The following is a 17066-nucleotide window of genomic DNA, read 5'->3' as shown; positions in this document are numbered from 1 at the left end:
AGAAAATAACTTGGTACAAAATGGGAAGATGTTTGAACAGGCAAATCTGATGGAGTGTAATCACACCCAGAGGTACTTAGTGTTCTCAGCCATAAAGCAAACGCTGAATAAAACCACACACTAGAGATGGAACCTTAAGTGAATAATTAAATGAGTAACATTGAGGGCTGGTGGAAAAAGTCATGGAGACCCAAGATGAAGAGTCCTCCTCTCCCTGATCCAGAGTTGAGTTGAAACTTTCCCCTTCCCCAGAACCAATGATTCGAGTATAGTTAGCATCTGATGTAGACATTACCAATGTAGAGACAATGTTTATTTTATATAAAAAATACTTTTAAATGTAGATTTACGTTTATAACACATTTTTTCCAGTGGGGTTTTTTGACCTACACTCAGAATTCTCCAGTCTCACAGTTGCAAAGTGGATTCCCTTGCTGCCATTACTCCAAATCACTTAAAAGTTGCCTCATCAATTGGCCCGTTTCCAGATGTAACTGCAGAGTGGCCGCCCACCCTGGGTGACACTGTGGCTGTTTCCTGCAGGGCTGAGGATGGAACTCGGAGGTTTGCTCAGGCAATGCGCAGTCTCCACTGTTAGTAGCAAGGGCCAGGCCTCTGCATCTGGGCACCCAGGCTCTCGAGCAGTGACAGCCTGAATCTACTGACTTTGTACAGATGTACTCTGCGCACTTAACCTATGTGCATTTCCCTGTATAGAAATGCTAGTCCACCATGGAAAGAATCCATGGATTTGGGGAGCGAACCCACAGGTGGGGATGTGGTCACAAGGTCTCCACTACCTTAAATGTCTCTGAGTTGCGGTTTTCGTAAAAAGAGAGTTTTTCAATATTCCAGTCACAATACACAAAACAACTTACGTTTTCAATCTTTTCAAGTTATTGTTATTTTCCTGGCAAGACTGTTCAGTGTATTAACTGATGCAGACTGTGAGAGTTTGACATCTACCTCTAATCCACAAAGACAGTCAGGACGGGAAAAGACCTTAATGACTCCACAGCTTTATGACAATCAGCATTTAGTCTGTGGTGTAACTGGCTTCTGAAACCTAATAATCACTCTTGTTTTCCAGTTAAGAGTTTTTTTCCTGAAAATTAATTTAATCCTCACAGCAACATACACTGCTTGAAAGCAACAACAAGTCTGAGTTCCTCGGGAAGAAGTTGAGGCAGGGATAGATTAAGGGATTATGAAACTACCCACATTTTTATGGGATACCACAACGAAGTCAGCCCCTCAGTTAAACATTGCTGAGCCTCTTGGTGAGACTGTAACGCTCACCGTGTGTTTTCATGTATAGCATCGGCGCACATACATCCTATCCATTTTCTGTAAATATTGGGCTAGAATGGACACAGGAGCAAAATGAAAACTAATAGTTCTCCTAGCTTGCTGCACGCTGCATCTTGCTCTAGAAAGAGTATCACAGAGGTTTCACCAGCACCCTTGAGTGCAGCTGCATTGTCTTGTCCTCCATGAACCCGCACCTGTTCCCTCTCAGTCTGTCACGGCCACCTGTCAGGCCAAACAACTGGTGTGGCCCCAGCACTGGGCATGGCAGGTGAGAGACTCGCTCACTCACAGCTGATGGCCTGACACAGCCATCAGCATATGGCTGGAGTCTCACACCTCTCCCCAGCAGGTCTTCTTGTCTGCCTGTGAGGCCTCTGATCATCTCTGGCACTGATCCTTCCTGGAATCTGTGTCACTTGACTTCACCTTTCCTCGGCCTTGCTTGACCTCTGTGCTATTGGGCAAAACTGTTATTAACTCTGACTCAGTGTTGAGACTAATTCTGAACTAATACTTTATCTAGTGCACTGGGTTGTGTTCTACACCGTGTCTCCTTTCCAATTCCCCACTCTGAAGCTGTCCCTGAGTGCACAGCATCACCTGTACTGTGGTTCTGGAGCAGAGGGATCTAGTGTAAGTGAGCACGGTACGGAATCTCCCATCATGGCCATTCTATTATTAGGGAGAAGGCTTTTATTGTTGATCAGAGAGAGGACGAGATCCAGAGACATCTGGAAAATTTCAGAGCAGAGAGAACCAAAATCACAGTGGACACAATCTGGGCTATGGAAGCAGGAAACTGAGAGAAAAGAGTGGAAATAGCAAGAGAATAGAAAGAGCAGAGAGGATGGGAGGAGAGAGAGAGAGAGAGAGAGAGAGAGAGAGAGAGAGACAGAGACAGAGAGAGAGAGACAGAGACAGAGACAGAGAGAGACAGACAGAGAGAGACAGAGAGAAGCAAGAATAGCCTGCCTGGTTGTGGAGGGAGGGCAGCCTGTGAGCTGGAAGAGCGGGAAGGGGTTCAGGGTAGAGGAGGGGGTGAGAAGATCTAGGATGCTGGGCGGACTTTGGAATGTATAGCAGGTACTTCTGATATTGGGAGAGCACGAGCTTTGATACGCTGATAGACACCACAGGTAATGTCAATGGGGGAGTCATATATCTCTCTGCAGAGGCAAGAGAAATGACCCCTTTTAGGGGTGGGGATGGGAAGCCTGTTCCACAAGCTCCTGAGGAATGCTGGCTTTTATTTAGTTACCAGACATCCCTCTATAGTCCGGCTGGAGCTCATTTCTGGATATACAGACTTCCTGTGAGACCTAATATTCAGCCCCAGCATGAGGGTTGGCAGACCCTCTGTGCTTGGCAAATGCTTATGAACAGAGGGGGGAGCTGTTAACTGTATACACAGGGGTTCCTGATTACCCTGCAGCTTCTAGCAGAATGCACGATTACTTTGTAAAGTGTTCCTGAGTTAATTCCTGCGCCCCACAACCAAGATTTCTGACTGAGATGGTCTGCAGTGTGGCCTGGGCATGAGGAATCTATCTGTCCTGAGATCCCAGGTGAAAAGTTCTGACCCTCACAGGGCCCCTCAAGGTCACTACACCTCTGCTCTCCTTCCCAAGTGCTGATATCCTGTCTTATGATCATGATACCATTAACAACAGTCAGAGCACACACCGTACCCAGTTTAACACTGGGGAGAGGTGGGTATAAAGATGTCAGCTGGTTATGGTCATTATCTCCCACTGTGTCACGCTGGCTCTCAAATGGTGGTGTGTCGGCAGGGTAGACTTCCTCTGTGGAGTCTTCAGTTAATAGTGATGGTGTTCACAGTAAGAAAGACTCCCCCACAGACCTTTATGTCCACAGCGTTGATATTCGCAGGCAGATTTCCTCCACGGAGGCTTAAGTCAGCAGTATGCTGTGGACGAAGAAGGAGCTTTGCTCTTCATGACCAGACACATTCGGGGGTCACCATTGACACGGAATCTCCCCAAGTTACAGACCACACACACATACACACACGAGTCTTGGATGTCCTCCTCGTGGCTTTATGCACTTCCTCCATCCTGGCGGAATACATTGACATTTCGGTGGAACAGTAGGAACAAAAATTAACGCAGAGCAAGCGTGTGAATACGCCACAGAGCATGGCGGTCGACACACTTTCCAGGTATGTGATTTTATAGCTCCAGCTTCCTCATGATGTGGGACACAGGAGGGCGGGGCCACCTCCACTGAGAGGATAAAAAGGAACGGCCGTAGCCTGTGACTCTGCAGTCACCCGCTTTTCACGCCAGTGTCTTGCCCTTCTGTCCTATATCGGCAGGGCACAGCACCGGGTGTTTTTCTGCCACCCTATGGAAATGTCCCCTCTTTGGCTGTATTACTGTTTTGTTTTTAATCAATTTTTCTTATATCCTAATTTGAGTTTTAAATGGTATTTATGAATTTTACATTTTATTTTGCATGAGCTGGTGGGTAATTTAGGGTAAGCACCTTTGCCCTGGGAGCTTTAGTCTCCAGAGGGGGGAAAATGTTGGAATCAGTGTTTACTGAGACTGCTGACAACAAAGATCCCGTGAGATCCTGCTTGCTGTGTGTTTTAGTGCTGACCAAATGCAGCTTCTGAATTCAGTTAAGGTTCCTGCTCAGTTTTTCCGATTGTTGTGCCAGTTTCTGCCAGCCTGTGCAAGGAAGCTGGGCATCCTTGGGGTCTCCCCGGCCACCGCCTGCTCAGATACGTTTCTGCTCTTCCTGTTGTTTTATCACCAATGGGAGCTTCCAAGCTGTTCCCAGCCTCCTGATGGAACCCACCCTAGAGCGCATTTCAGAGCTGCACAAGAAGCCCCACGCTGTGTCAGTGATTGACAAGCAGAACACAGATGACATGGACCACACATTTGCCTTGGAACAGCTGTGGATTCTGGGAGCTCCAGCCAGCTGTCCTGGGGGCTATTTTTGATGCTCCACTCTCCATAGAGGAGGCAGAGGTCAAAGAATCCTTTAGAGACAATATCATCACAGACCCGCTGTGGGTAGGACCCAGCTCTTCCATCCTGTGCATTTGGTTTGGTTTGGTTTCTCAATCAGTAAGTTCCCTCCTTGGAGGATTGATACCAAGATAGATATTGAAAAACTAAAAGCTGGGATGGACTGGGTCTCATCTTTCTTCAAATCTCAGAAGTGTCTACAGCTAGGACCGTGGCCTTGTCTGACAAAAGAAGATCCTGAAATCACTGTTGCTAACAGGAAGAATGGGATGGCTGTGGTTAGAAATCTAACATGCTGATGAACTGTGTGAAACTGGACCAATCGGATCCGTCCTTGTGTGCAGAACAAGACTTAGGTGGCAACCTGGTCTGTCTGGAAAAAAGAAAGGAACAGTGAAGACAAAAACTAAGTGAGAAGTTAGATGGGGAAGACTCAGGATTCACCAGTGAAGAATCAGAAATCTGAAACACCGGCAGAAGCTATATGGAGAATTGGGAGCTAGAAAGACAGACACAGAACCCACCGCACCCCATCCCCGCTTTCCCCAAAAACACACATGCATGAGCCCACACATTGGGAAAGACACAAAGCCATGCTTTTCTCAAAATCCCCAGTGTCCAGAGCAATCATACAGTAAAAGCTTCTTTATATAGGAATAAATCCAACATATAAAACAAACAGGGGGGAAATTACAAGTGTTTCAAAGTAGGAGTGGCTAGGCATCGTGTTATGGGAGACCAGGTCTCAAAGCCGAGAGACACCCTCAGACACGGCATGGATGCTCCTTTCCCAGGGTGGCTTACGCTCAGACAGGCTCCATCCTTCTCCGTGTCATTCCTATTCCACGTGTTACAGCCTAAGTTAGACAGCTGGCACCACGAATGTCTCCTATGAGTTTAGACACTTTCCCCATTGAAATTTTTGAAGTGATGAAGTGGACATTCTGCTTCCGTTTCATTTTTGCAAAATTTCCAAAAAAAATTGTTTAATTATGATGTTTACTTTAAAAACTAAATACCAAAACAGATTTCAAAAGCTGAAAAAAAAAACCTGCAGCTTTTAAAATCTCTCTCTCTCTTTCTCATGTGTTTGTTGAATATCAGATGTAATTCCCAAAGTTTACATGTTTACATGGGTAAAATTATCTCTTCTTTTTTCTTGACAGGGTGAGGACCAGATGCTTTCAGAAGCAAACCATTGTACCCTCAACTGGGCTTAAAGAATGGAGGTTATTGAACTCCAGGAGTTCAATTCCTGGGACCCCCTGAGTAAAATCCCTGAGACCTACATGGTAGAAATAGAGAATTGACTCCCACATGGTCTTCTCTGACCTCCACGCATGCACCATGGCTTGCATATTCCAACACACGTATAGACACATACACACATAAAAATAGATCCTTAACGAAAGCTGATGCCTTTTCCCAGCAGGCCCATTATAACAAAGTAACAGTACACAGCCTAGTGTCCGCCTGGCTTACGTTTTTTCACCCAAGGGCTGTGTCACTAGCTTCTCTGTCAATACCGTATTGATGGTGCGGGCACAACGTTCATCTCCCGGTCTTTCTGTCTGCATAGAATTCACCTCAGTGATTTTTCAATTCCCTTTTCCTAATGACAGGACATTTTTTTTTAAAACTATGCTGTTTTCTTCTATGTTGAATTTCAGAATATCTCAGTCACTCCCCACTGTTTGCCTTCGTTGACACCAGGGACCTGGGAAGATTTGCCCTCATCATTCTGAGGGTGGGAAGTGCTGCTCAGCTGAGCCCTCCTGGACTCAGCAGTGAGAAGGTTAAATGCATTCCCTATGCAGTTACAATTACTGCACAAAGAGATGCGCTCAGCAAAGACTCTGAGTTTTGTCTTCAGCCTAACGCATTCCAGAAGCACAATGTCCCAGAACTCCGGAGCCCTTGAAAATTGGCAGAAAGAAACCTGGGCTTTTAAAGAATTATCTCCCCCGAGGATAAGAGGAAGGGCCGAGGAAGAGCCGTGACAGGGGATCATATGTTACTGCCTGGCGGAACCATGCCAAAATCTATAGGGAGACAACAGCAGAATTTCCCTGGGCAACCAATCACAGAGACTGTCACTGGGCTCGGGGAAGATAGATGCGGAGTAGTGAATGTGCTGAGGCCTCAGCCTGTTCCTTCAGCAGCGAAAGCTGGGCACCTGCATGTAGAAGGATGAACTTGATCCTCATGCCCTCCCTTGCTACTACTGCTTAGGAGTCCACAGTGACTTCGGGGTTCACACAGAACCAAGTGGCTGACGGTTATTTTTAACACTGCCACTGCAGGAATTACAATGGCAACATTAAACACTAATATCCAAAGCAGTTTTATCCAAATGATTTGTTTTAACCAGGCATGCTCGTAAATTCCTGTGATGCCAGCAGCAACGGGAAGGTGGAAAAAGGATGATCTTCAAGTCCAGGTAACTCTGGGCTACCCAGAAAAACACTCAAAGAGGAGAATGGAGAAAGGGGAAAGGAGGAAGAGAAAGACAAACAGAAACATAAAAAGTTCACCTCTTTTCGTTTTTCCCATCCCAACATTTGTCTGTTTTCATGTTCTGATTGGTTTAACTTTTCTGGGAGCTCCTGTTGTTCCAGGTAAACACCCCACGCCTCTTGGTACCCGACTTGGTGACTATAGTCAGAATTCAGGTTTTACGGAACCTTGTAGAGAAATAGCATCAATTTGCCGAACTCTGAGGATGTAACCAAGAGCTTACCGCTCTCCCTGTGTTTACCTTGACACGCCAGCCCCACTGTCAGATTTTCCTTGTCCCAATATTGTCCTCCTCTCAGATTTTAGTTAAAATGTGACGCATAAACGTTGAAGTCTAAACCGTTAGACCTGAGGGCGTGTGTGTGATAGAGACTCTCACTTGGTTCTTATCTCAGACTTCATGTCTGGGACATTTTATATATGTCCCCCAGGCTCAGATACTCCAACAGCTTCTGCTAGATGGCTATCTGGTGACTATTGTATTCAAAGCCTGGTCACTCAGGGCATAAGGAAAAATGCCAGAGAAGAACTACACTTGCCTGTCTTCAGAGTCAGGCTCACATCAAAGTCCTTGGTTAAATCTTTCAGCTAAATTAAGCCTATAGGAGGCAGAGACAGAGACCCACTTTGGAGCACAGGACTGAAATCTCAAGGTCCAAATCAGGAGCAGAAGGAGAGAGAGCACGAGCAAGGAACTCAGGACCGCAAGGGGTGCACCCACACACTGAGACAATGGGGATGTTCTACTGGGAACTCACCAAGACCAGCTGGCCTGGGTCTGGAAAAGCCTGGGATAAAACCGGACTCTCTGAACAGAGCGGACAATGAGGACTACTGACAACTCAAGAACAATGGCAATGGGTTTCTGATCCTACTGCACGCACTGGCTTTGTGGGAGCCTAGGCAGTTTGGATGCTCAACTTACTAGACCTGGATGGAGGTGGGGGTTCCTTGGACTTCCCACAGGACAGGGAACCCTGATTGCTTTTCGGGCTGGGGGGGGGACTTAATTAGGGGAGGGGGAGGGAAATGGGAGGCGGTGGCGGGGAAGAGACAGAAATCTTTAATAAATAAATAAATTTAAAAAAAAATTAAGCCTATAGAATAAAGGTAATGTATATTCGAGATAAAAAGCAGTTTTCCCAAATACCACTTCTTTGCTTAAACTAGTCAGTTGGGGCTATTTGGGGGTGATCTATGATGTAAGGAGTAGATCATCTTTGGAGTACCAAACTCCTCAGTAAAATTACAAACTTGGGGGGCTGGAGAGATTGCTCGGCAGGTAAGAGCACTGATTGCTCTTGCGGAGGACCCAGGCTTGTTTCCCAGCATTGACATGGCAGCTCACAACTGTCTAGAACTACAATTCTGTGGGTGCCAGGTAAGTTAATATACATACATGCAGGTGTCTTACTTAGGATTTTTATTGCTGTGAAGAGACACCATGACCGTGACAACTCATAAAGAATACATTTAATTGGGGTGGCTCACTTACGGTTTCAGAGGTTCATTCCATAATCCACATGGCCGGGAGCATGGAGACATGCACGCAGACATGGTGCTGGAGTAATAGCTGAGAATGCTACATCTTGCTTGCAACAGGAAGTCGATAGAGACAGTTGGCAGTATCCTGAACATAGGAAACCCCAAAGCCCGCCCCCACAGAGACACACTTCCTCCAACAAGGCCACACCCACTCCAACAAAGCCACACTGAATAGTGCCATTCCTTATGAGATTATGGGGACAATGGCACTCAAACTACCGCAAGTGGCTTACATTTCCACAGGTTCATTCCATTATCATCATGGCAGGGAACAGGGTGGTGTGTCAGCAGACATGGTGCGGGAACAGGAAGTGGACTGTAAAACCGAGAGCACTTAAAGCTTAGGAGACCTGACAGCCCACCCCCACAGCGACACACTCTCTTCAACAGGTCATACCTATGCCAACAAAGTCACATCTCCTAATGGCACTACTCCCTCTAGAGGTTATTTTCTTTCAAACCACCATATGCAGGCAGAACACACAACATGAAAATAAATCTGTAAAAAATAAAATTACAGATTTTTTTTTTACTTCCAAGCTATGTGAGTCTGAGAACATTACTTAATCCTATGGAAAGTTCAAGAGCCTCATAAACAAAATAAGGAGTGATCTGAAACCAATGATTTGCGCATAAAAGGAGAGCAAACCCTACTTTTAAAATACTTGAATAGCCATCGAGGTATGGCTGGCTTTAATCCCAGCACTTAGGAGGCAGAGGCTAGTGGATCTCTGTGAATTCAAGGCCAGCATGGTCTACAAAGTGAGTCCCAGGGTTGTCAGTGCTACACAGAGAGACCCTGTCTCAGCAGCCTCCCCCCCCAAAAAAAAACCACTTGAGTAAACAACTCTAAGAATGTCATGTGTTATCACAACCATCAGTAGAGATATCAGCAACAGAAGGCCTCAGAGCTGTGGCCCCCAACTCCACAGAACTAGCCTAAGAGGAAGCAGAAGGTGTGTTGGAATTCAAGGAGGTGTGTCAACGCTGGTTTTCAGATTTCTCTGCTCTGAACTCCCACCCACCCATACATCTGTATTTCACAGTTTGAAAGGACTTCAAACCTAAGCCAGTCTTTTCCTTCAGAGATTTTCAGGGCAGCCTTTCCATGAGTCAGTGTTGTGTGTCTCAGCTGACCTTCAGACCACTGGTAGCTGATACAGGCAGTCCTTCAGCTGCTGCCTCTTTCTGCTGACGGTGTCTTCACGATGAGCATCCCGTCCTCTGTAAAGCTGCTCATGGGGTCTGAACCCCAAACTTCACCCGACTGACACCTGCTGTGCATCCCCTGGGAGCCACCAGAGGGGGAAGAACCAGGGCAGCGAGCAGGATAAAGACGAGGCACGGAGAGGGAGAAGAAAGGCTCTGGGTGAAGAGAGAATTAAGCCGAGTGACTGGGACCCTTCTCCTGTCTGAAGACTCCTGAGCTTTCCCTCTCTGCCTCAGCCTCCCTGCCTTCAACACTTACTTTTCTCCAACAGATACTTCACATTTGTTCAATTTTTTTCCCTAAAACATACCCATGGTTATCGCTCTTCCGTTTAATGGGACAAGAAAAACATCCTCCGTGTCTTAGGGTTTCTATGGCTGTAAAGAGACATCATGACCATGGCAACTCTTATAAAGGAAGAACATTTCATTGGAGTGTCTTATTTACAGTTTCAGAGATTCAGTCCATTATCAACATGGTGGGGAGCAAGGAGGCCTGCAGACAGACATGCTGCTGGCTACATCTTGATATACCAGTCACAGGCAGTCAGCAAAGACACTGAGCGGTGTCCTGAACATATGAACCATCAAAGCCCACCACCACAGTGACACGCTTCCTTCAACAAGGCCACACCCACTTTAACAAAGCCACACATCTTAATAATACCACTCTCTATGATATTACGGGGGTCAATCGATTACATTCAAACTACCACACAGCAATTTTCCAAGACCAAATTTATGCTTTGTATGACAAAGACAGAATTTCACACTATATAGTAGAACTTCCCCATGGACATCATCATTCCTTGTCTGCCCATGCAAAGAGACCTTTGGAGCCAGGCTGGGAGCTGCTCCCTTCGTAGACCTTAGGGTCTCTGCTTGGATGGAAAGGCAGAGGGCCAACACTGTTAGTTAGAGAAGCCAACCCCTTCCCAAAGAATTCACTACCATTTGTGTTTAATATTCCACCCCATGGGATACTCAAGCATGTTTCTGGCTTCTATGTCATTAATGCCATTGGATTTACTATTTGGTTAAACACATCTATTTATCTATCTTTGTGCTGACCCCACATTGAGCTGACTCCAGCAGCTTTAGAGTGTTTGCTGACATCTGCTAAATAGATTTTAAAAGAATTTCCTTGTTTTTCCCCAAGGCTTACATCTCAAACAAATTTTAAAACCATTCATCCCATTGCAAACCAAATAAATTCTCTTGGAAGTTTGCTTTTAATTTTATTAGATTTGCATATTCATACTGAGAGAACCAACTATCGAGGTATGAATTTGGCTTGTCTTTGTCACTGAATCTTTGAAATGTCAGATACACTTAAATTTCCTTATTAATTAATTTCCCACACAAGCTTAAAAATTGTAGTAGCTGTTTGAACATGGCAAAGCTGTTTTGCTTATTTTTTTAGAATATGGATAGGAAAATATTAAAAGCAAATAGTTGTGGCAACCAGGAACTAGCAACCATATAAATGTGAATCGCTATACACAGCCTCTAAATACCACGTAAACCACCAAGAACAAAGAAAGCAACGTACGTATTGTGCTTGCAATGGTCCTTCATAGTGGGACATACAAAAACAATAATATGACCGAGCTGAGATCAGTCATATCAGTCAAATCAATATTTTCAACTTGTCTCACAAAGTAAGAAACAACTGCACACTACACTATACATGTGAGATTCACCTTTAAAAAAATAAGACAGAAGAACCCCAGGATCTACAAAATACGCACAGAAGGAAAAAGATGAGAAAGTCAAGTAGACCATCCTGACAAGTGGAATTTTAAGCACAAATATTAAATGATAGAAATTAAATGTGAATTGCTTTAAATAGTTCATATTAAGATGTGGGAATACCAACCATGCATCAGCCCCTTCGTAAGGTGGGACCTGTGTGTTTGGGGGGGCGGGGACCAGACCAGGCAGATACAGACAATGCTGGAGGCAACATCCAAGTATAAGAGGCAAGAAAGGACACTAGAGAACCCAAGGGTAATCCATCATATACAGTAAATCATCATACATAAGAGAATGTGTGTGTGTGTATCCAAAACAAAAAGTGTTAAAAACTGAGAAAACGTTTCCTCAATGTAGACATATCAGAAGAGCTACCAGTGCCCAACAGCGTAACAATTCCAACAACAAAAGTTCCCAGGAGCTTGGTGGATGGCTCAGTGGAGCACTTACTCCACAGTATGGGCACTTGAGCTTGGTCCTCCGAACCCAGGTTAAAACGCCAGACATGGTAACATGCACTTTAGTCTCAGTGCTGTGGAGGTGGGCATGGGTGGATACCTCGTGATCATTGGCCATTCAATCTAGGCAAAATAAGGCCAATGATGGGAATCAGTCTCGGAAAAACTAGATGGATAATATTCTTGACGTACAACATAGAAGGTTGATTCCTGGCCTCCAAACATATGGACATACAACTTCACACAACACGTGAATGCACGTGGGCACAAGCATGCAGACACATATAGTGTTGTAACCCAAATGTAACTGAATGTTTCTCTCCCACCTGCCAGTCCCAGAATGAACACACAGAGGCTTATATTAATTATAAACTGTTTGGCCTATTAACCCAGGATTATTATTAACTAGCTCTTACAACTTGAATTAACCCATTTCTATTATTCTGTATTTACCATGGCTTGTTACCTCACATCTTGCTTCTCCTGCGGCTGCTGGTGGCTCCCTCAACTCCGCCTTCTTTCTCCCTGTATTCAGCTTGGCTTTCCCACCTAGGTATATTCTACCCTGCCATAGGCCAAAGCAGCTTATTTATTAACCAATGGCAATAAAACATATTCATAGCATACAGATGGGCATCTTACATCACCCAAATATGTGTGCATCCATAAGCTCTAAGTATCTGAATACATTATCAAATATTTGAGAAAAGATCAATATACCACATGGAAGAATTTCAAGTAATTGAGAAAATTTCCTACCTCCAAGAAGTGCACTGAGTCTTCACAGGCCTGAGCAGCGGCACAATGACGCACTTTGCAGTGTTCAAAGGAAGCGTCAGTCAGCATAAGTCATACTGTTCCTGTGAACCAGGGATGCAATGCCAGAATAGCAACTGTACCTCATCCAGGTCTGCTATTCTCATGAGAATATCCAAGTCTTGTAGGCCCATGCTAAGAAACACCCAGGCAACTTCTCAAAACTTTCAAGGTTCCAACTCACAGTGAAGCCTGAGAACCTGGCCGAAAAAAATTCAAGGAGATAGAATGATCAGGCATGATCCGCTATAGTTGAGTATATTCCCCAAGGGTGGTCCTGGGGAGAGTATGTCCAGAGACTCTGCGGTCCCGAATGGTTTGTTTGAGGGGCCCCTGACAGTGGAGCCAGGATCCGTCCCATGAGTTGGCTTTTTGGTCCATATTCCTTATGGAGGGATACCTTGCTCAGCCTAGATAACAGCGGGGAGGGGCTTGTTCCTGTCTCAATGTGATGAGACAGACATTGTTGACGTTCCATGGGAGGCCTTACCCTTTGGGAGGAGTAGATGGGGGGGGTGGGCTGAGGGTTGGTGTAGGGGAGAGTCGGGGGAGGAGAAGGAGGGGGAACTGTGGTTGGAACATAAAATGAATAAAAAAAATGAAAAAGTGAATAAAAAGTTTTAAATGAAAAAAAAAAGCAGGGCAGCATCACTGTTAACTGCCCACAGTACAGAACACGTGAGATCCCTGTCTGAGTTCTACCCCAGGGTCTGACATGGTAGACGTGGGAAACTGACAGCCACATGTGTGCCCTGTTGGGTGAGCAGCCTTGTTCCCTAACACTAAGCAAATAAATAATTACTAGAAAGAACACAAACAATGAGGCTTATTAACTTAAGAAGACTGATTTCAGCGAAGCAGAGTGGTGTCCATCTGTAATTCCAGCACTTAGGAGGCTGAGGCAGGGGGATTACAGTGAGTGGGAGGCCAACATAGGCTACGTAGCGAGGTAGCAAGTGTGAGACAAGACAGGGCCACCCACATCATGTCTCTAAAGCACCAAAAGCAAACAAACAAACAAAAAATGTCGACTTTGTGTAAGACCAAATCCTAATTCAATTTTCAGTAATGCTCTGTACAGTTAGGATTACTGGTGAATATGGAGTAAGTAATTGGATGAATTAAAAAACCAAAATGCAGTCAAGGTTATTAACATTTCACACTTAATCAAGTAATCAGTGTGCTAAGGAGCAAAGCATTAAAATAAAGAGCCATTCATCCATCACAGCGAGCAGTATCAAGAGCCATCCATCCATGGGGTTGCAATGAGCATCTCAGCCGACCAGACGGGGAGGCAGGAGTTCATGGCCTCTGCCTCCTCTCTTCCTCCTTTCTCAGCCAAGTTTAGTGGAAGGCGTAAAGACCCTGCTTCCTTCTCCTCCATCTGTCCCACTCAACCTGCTGCTGCTGAAGGGTTAACTGGGCATGGTGACCCCCACTGCTGAGAAAGCCTGCCATGTAATGCTGGCTGATATGTTTGCCAGCCTTTGAGGTGATAGGAGCCCTTCTGAACCAGCCACAGAGACGGCCAGGGCTCTGGAGGGACGGAAGTGACAACTGAGATATGGAATCAGCTTGTTTCCAACTGTGCTTCCAGGGAAGAAAGCACACACGTTGCAGAGACACAAGACCCAAGTGGGCATGATGCCTGCTTGCCTCCCTAGGTCCTCGTGGGTGCACAGGGCCTTCTGTGGTTGAGGGAGCATGCCCTGCTGCCTGAGCTAAAGAAACCTCACCCACTAACACGATCTATGCTTTCCATATAAGCTGGAGCGGAAAGGCTAGCTCAGTCTCATAGTCAGCCATCAGCGGCATCCACACTATGGGTTACGTGCCCCCGTTGGCTGCTACTTCTGAACCAGTGGCTCAGATCTGACCTGGTGTGCTCTGCCTGCCCTCCAGGGCTCCTGTACACCCCCTGACACACCACCCACTGCTAGGAGGGCTGGGTAGTCTTACAAATCCAAGCTACTTCACGGTCTATGTTCCTGTTCAAAGTAAAGCCCGTGATTGTTCCAGCTGCAGCCAGCATGAAGGTTAAACATAACATGCCAGCACAGACACAGCGTGCTGAGAGCACGCTTGTCCCCTCCAGGCCGACTTACATCACGCTTTGTTTGAAGCTCCCTCCTTCTATCGGTTGGGAGCTGTGAGCCCGCAGATCCTGAATTTCTTGTAAACAACTTGTTTTCCCTTGATCTGAGTGCCTACAGCTGCTCTGAGCACGAGACCCTCAGGAATTCCTGATGACAAGGGAATGGTTTCTGGTGCATTTGGCTGGGGTGTGGCTGTCCCTTATAAGCTGCCCCTGGACACAATAAAGGGGGCAGTCCCTGGCCTGCTCTGCATGGGGCTAATCCTCCCTCTTTGCTTCCACCTTCTCTCAGTGGGTGTGTCCAGGGGAAACCCCTGCTGACCAGCCAGGGAGAGTGGTTTCTAGACTCCTGTGACCCCGTTCACACAAGAAAGAAGTTGGAAGTAGATGGCGCACGCCTTTAATCCCAGGAGGCAGGGGCAGGTGGATCTCTGTGAGTTCGAGGTCAGCCTGGTCTACAGAGCAAGTTCCAGGACAGCCAGGGCTATGCAGAGAAACCATATCTCAAAAAACAAAAGCAAACAAAGTCAGATGGTGTTCATTGTATATCCACAAACACAAGGCTGCAGCTTCTTCATCGGTCTCCAGGAGGCTCTGCAAGCCACGCTCTTCTCAACTGAGCACTGTGGACATCCTCAAACTCACCTGAAGCAGTTAAATCTTGAATCTTTCAATCCAGTCAGCTACAAATGCCTTAAGATTCATTCAGTTTCATATGATTGAGTGTGATGTTTGCTTGTATGTTCCATTATGTACCTGGTGCACCTGAAGGCTTAAAAACAAAGTAGACTTGAATCCCCTGGAACTGTAGTTACAGAGAATTAGGAACCGTTGTGTGGGTGCTACTTGGAACTGGAGCCTCATACTGGCAAGAGCAGCCACTGCTCTTAACCACTGAGCCATTGCTCCAGCCTTAAATCTGTCTTTTAACTGAAAAGATTAGACAGCCCCCACCAAGTCCACCGCACAACAAATTTTTGTTTGTTTTGTTTTTGTTTTCGATTTGTTTTTCGAGACAGGATTTTTCTGTGTAGCTTTGGAGCCTGTCCTGGTACTCATTCTCAAACTCACAGAGATCCACCTGCCACTGCCTCCCGAGTGCTGGGATTAAAGGTGTGCGCCACCACTGCCCGGCTAACAAATGTTCTTTAACAGCTGTAAATAACCACACTTCAGACAATTTTCTTGTGGAAATCATGATTTTTTTAAGCAGTTATAAATTTTCACAATGTCTAATGTGTACAAATTTGAGAATGACTTTTTTTTATAAAGTTCATAGTCAAAAATCATCAGTGTTAGTATTTTGGAAACCAGAACCCATAAAGGAACCAGAACCCCTGAAAGTAATCACAGGCTTTGACCCGTCACAAATCGCACAGTTAACTCTTTTTACTTCTGCTGCCGTTGACAAACAAAGTAGATGCGGTGAAGGATATAGCTCAGCAGTTCAGAGCCCTAGCTGCTCTGGCAGGGCACCCACGTTTGGGTTCCAGCACCAGGTCGGGCAGCTCAGAACTGCTTGTGACTCCAGTTCCAGGGGACCTGACTTCCTCCAAGGTTGAGTCAGTTTGTGTCCGGTTCTGTTTCTCTCGTTCTCATCAAAAGGGCCAGGTCCTCAGTGCCTTCCAAGGCTTCATCCGTCCTTTCCCTTCCTAGCAATAGACACACAGCATCTACTGCCCAGCCGCGTCTTTGGAGAGCTCTGACCATCAACTCTCCTGTCTTCCTTTCATCGTTCTCCAAGATTGCCCACACTCTCACTAAGTCTTCTGCTCTGTCCTCACTCAGCACCTCACCATGGCTGTCACCGCTGCTGTCCTCTGGACGAAGGAACGCGATAGAGCGAAGAAGGCATAGCCTGACAACGGGCTGTCCAAAAGCGGGACAAGTGACACGGAGGCAAGAGTTCCCTGCAATGAAAAGCAACTCCTCTTCCAAAGAGGCAGCTTACAATGAACAACAGCATTCCAGATTGAGGTCCTCCCTGTTTCTGTGGGGAGCTTTCTATTCTTAGCTGCACCATGCGGGAGCAGCTGCTGCCACTGTCCCCACCTAGTGGCAACCAGGAAGAAACCGGGTAGTCTTTTGTGTTCAGCCTTAAGAAACAGGATGAGACTCAGTTTTCTCATAGCCTTAATCACTCCCTGGAAAAAAAGTAAGGCATCTGAGAATCACACAAACATTTTAACGGTGAGAAAATAGGATCCTGCGAAGCTCCGAGTTTGTGGTTAACAAGGACAGTGTTCCCTGTAATATCAGAATTCCACGAGAGATCATTCTCAAAGAGCATCACAGCTCACAAAGAGCTTTAAAAAGTAAGTATTCTCTCACTGAGCCTTTCCATCCCATTCTCCTGAGAAA

Source organism: Microtus pennsylvanicus, chromosome 9 (assembly GCF_037038515.1).
Source record: "Microtus pennsylvanicus isolate mMicPen1 chromosome 9, mMicPen1.hap1, whole genome shotgun sequence".
Taxonomy (NCBI): domain Eukaryota; kingdom Metazoa; phylum Chordata; class Mammalia; order Rodentia; family Cricetidae; genus Microtus; species Microtus pennsylvanicus.
The sequence above is the reverse complement of the archived record's forward strand: the minus strand, read 5'-3'. Positions refer to the sequence as shown.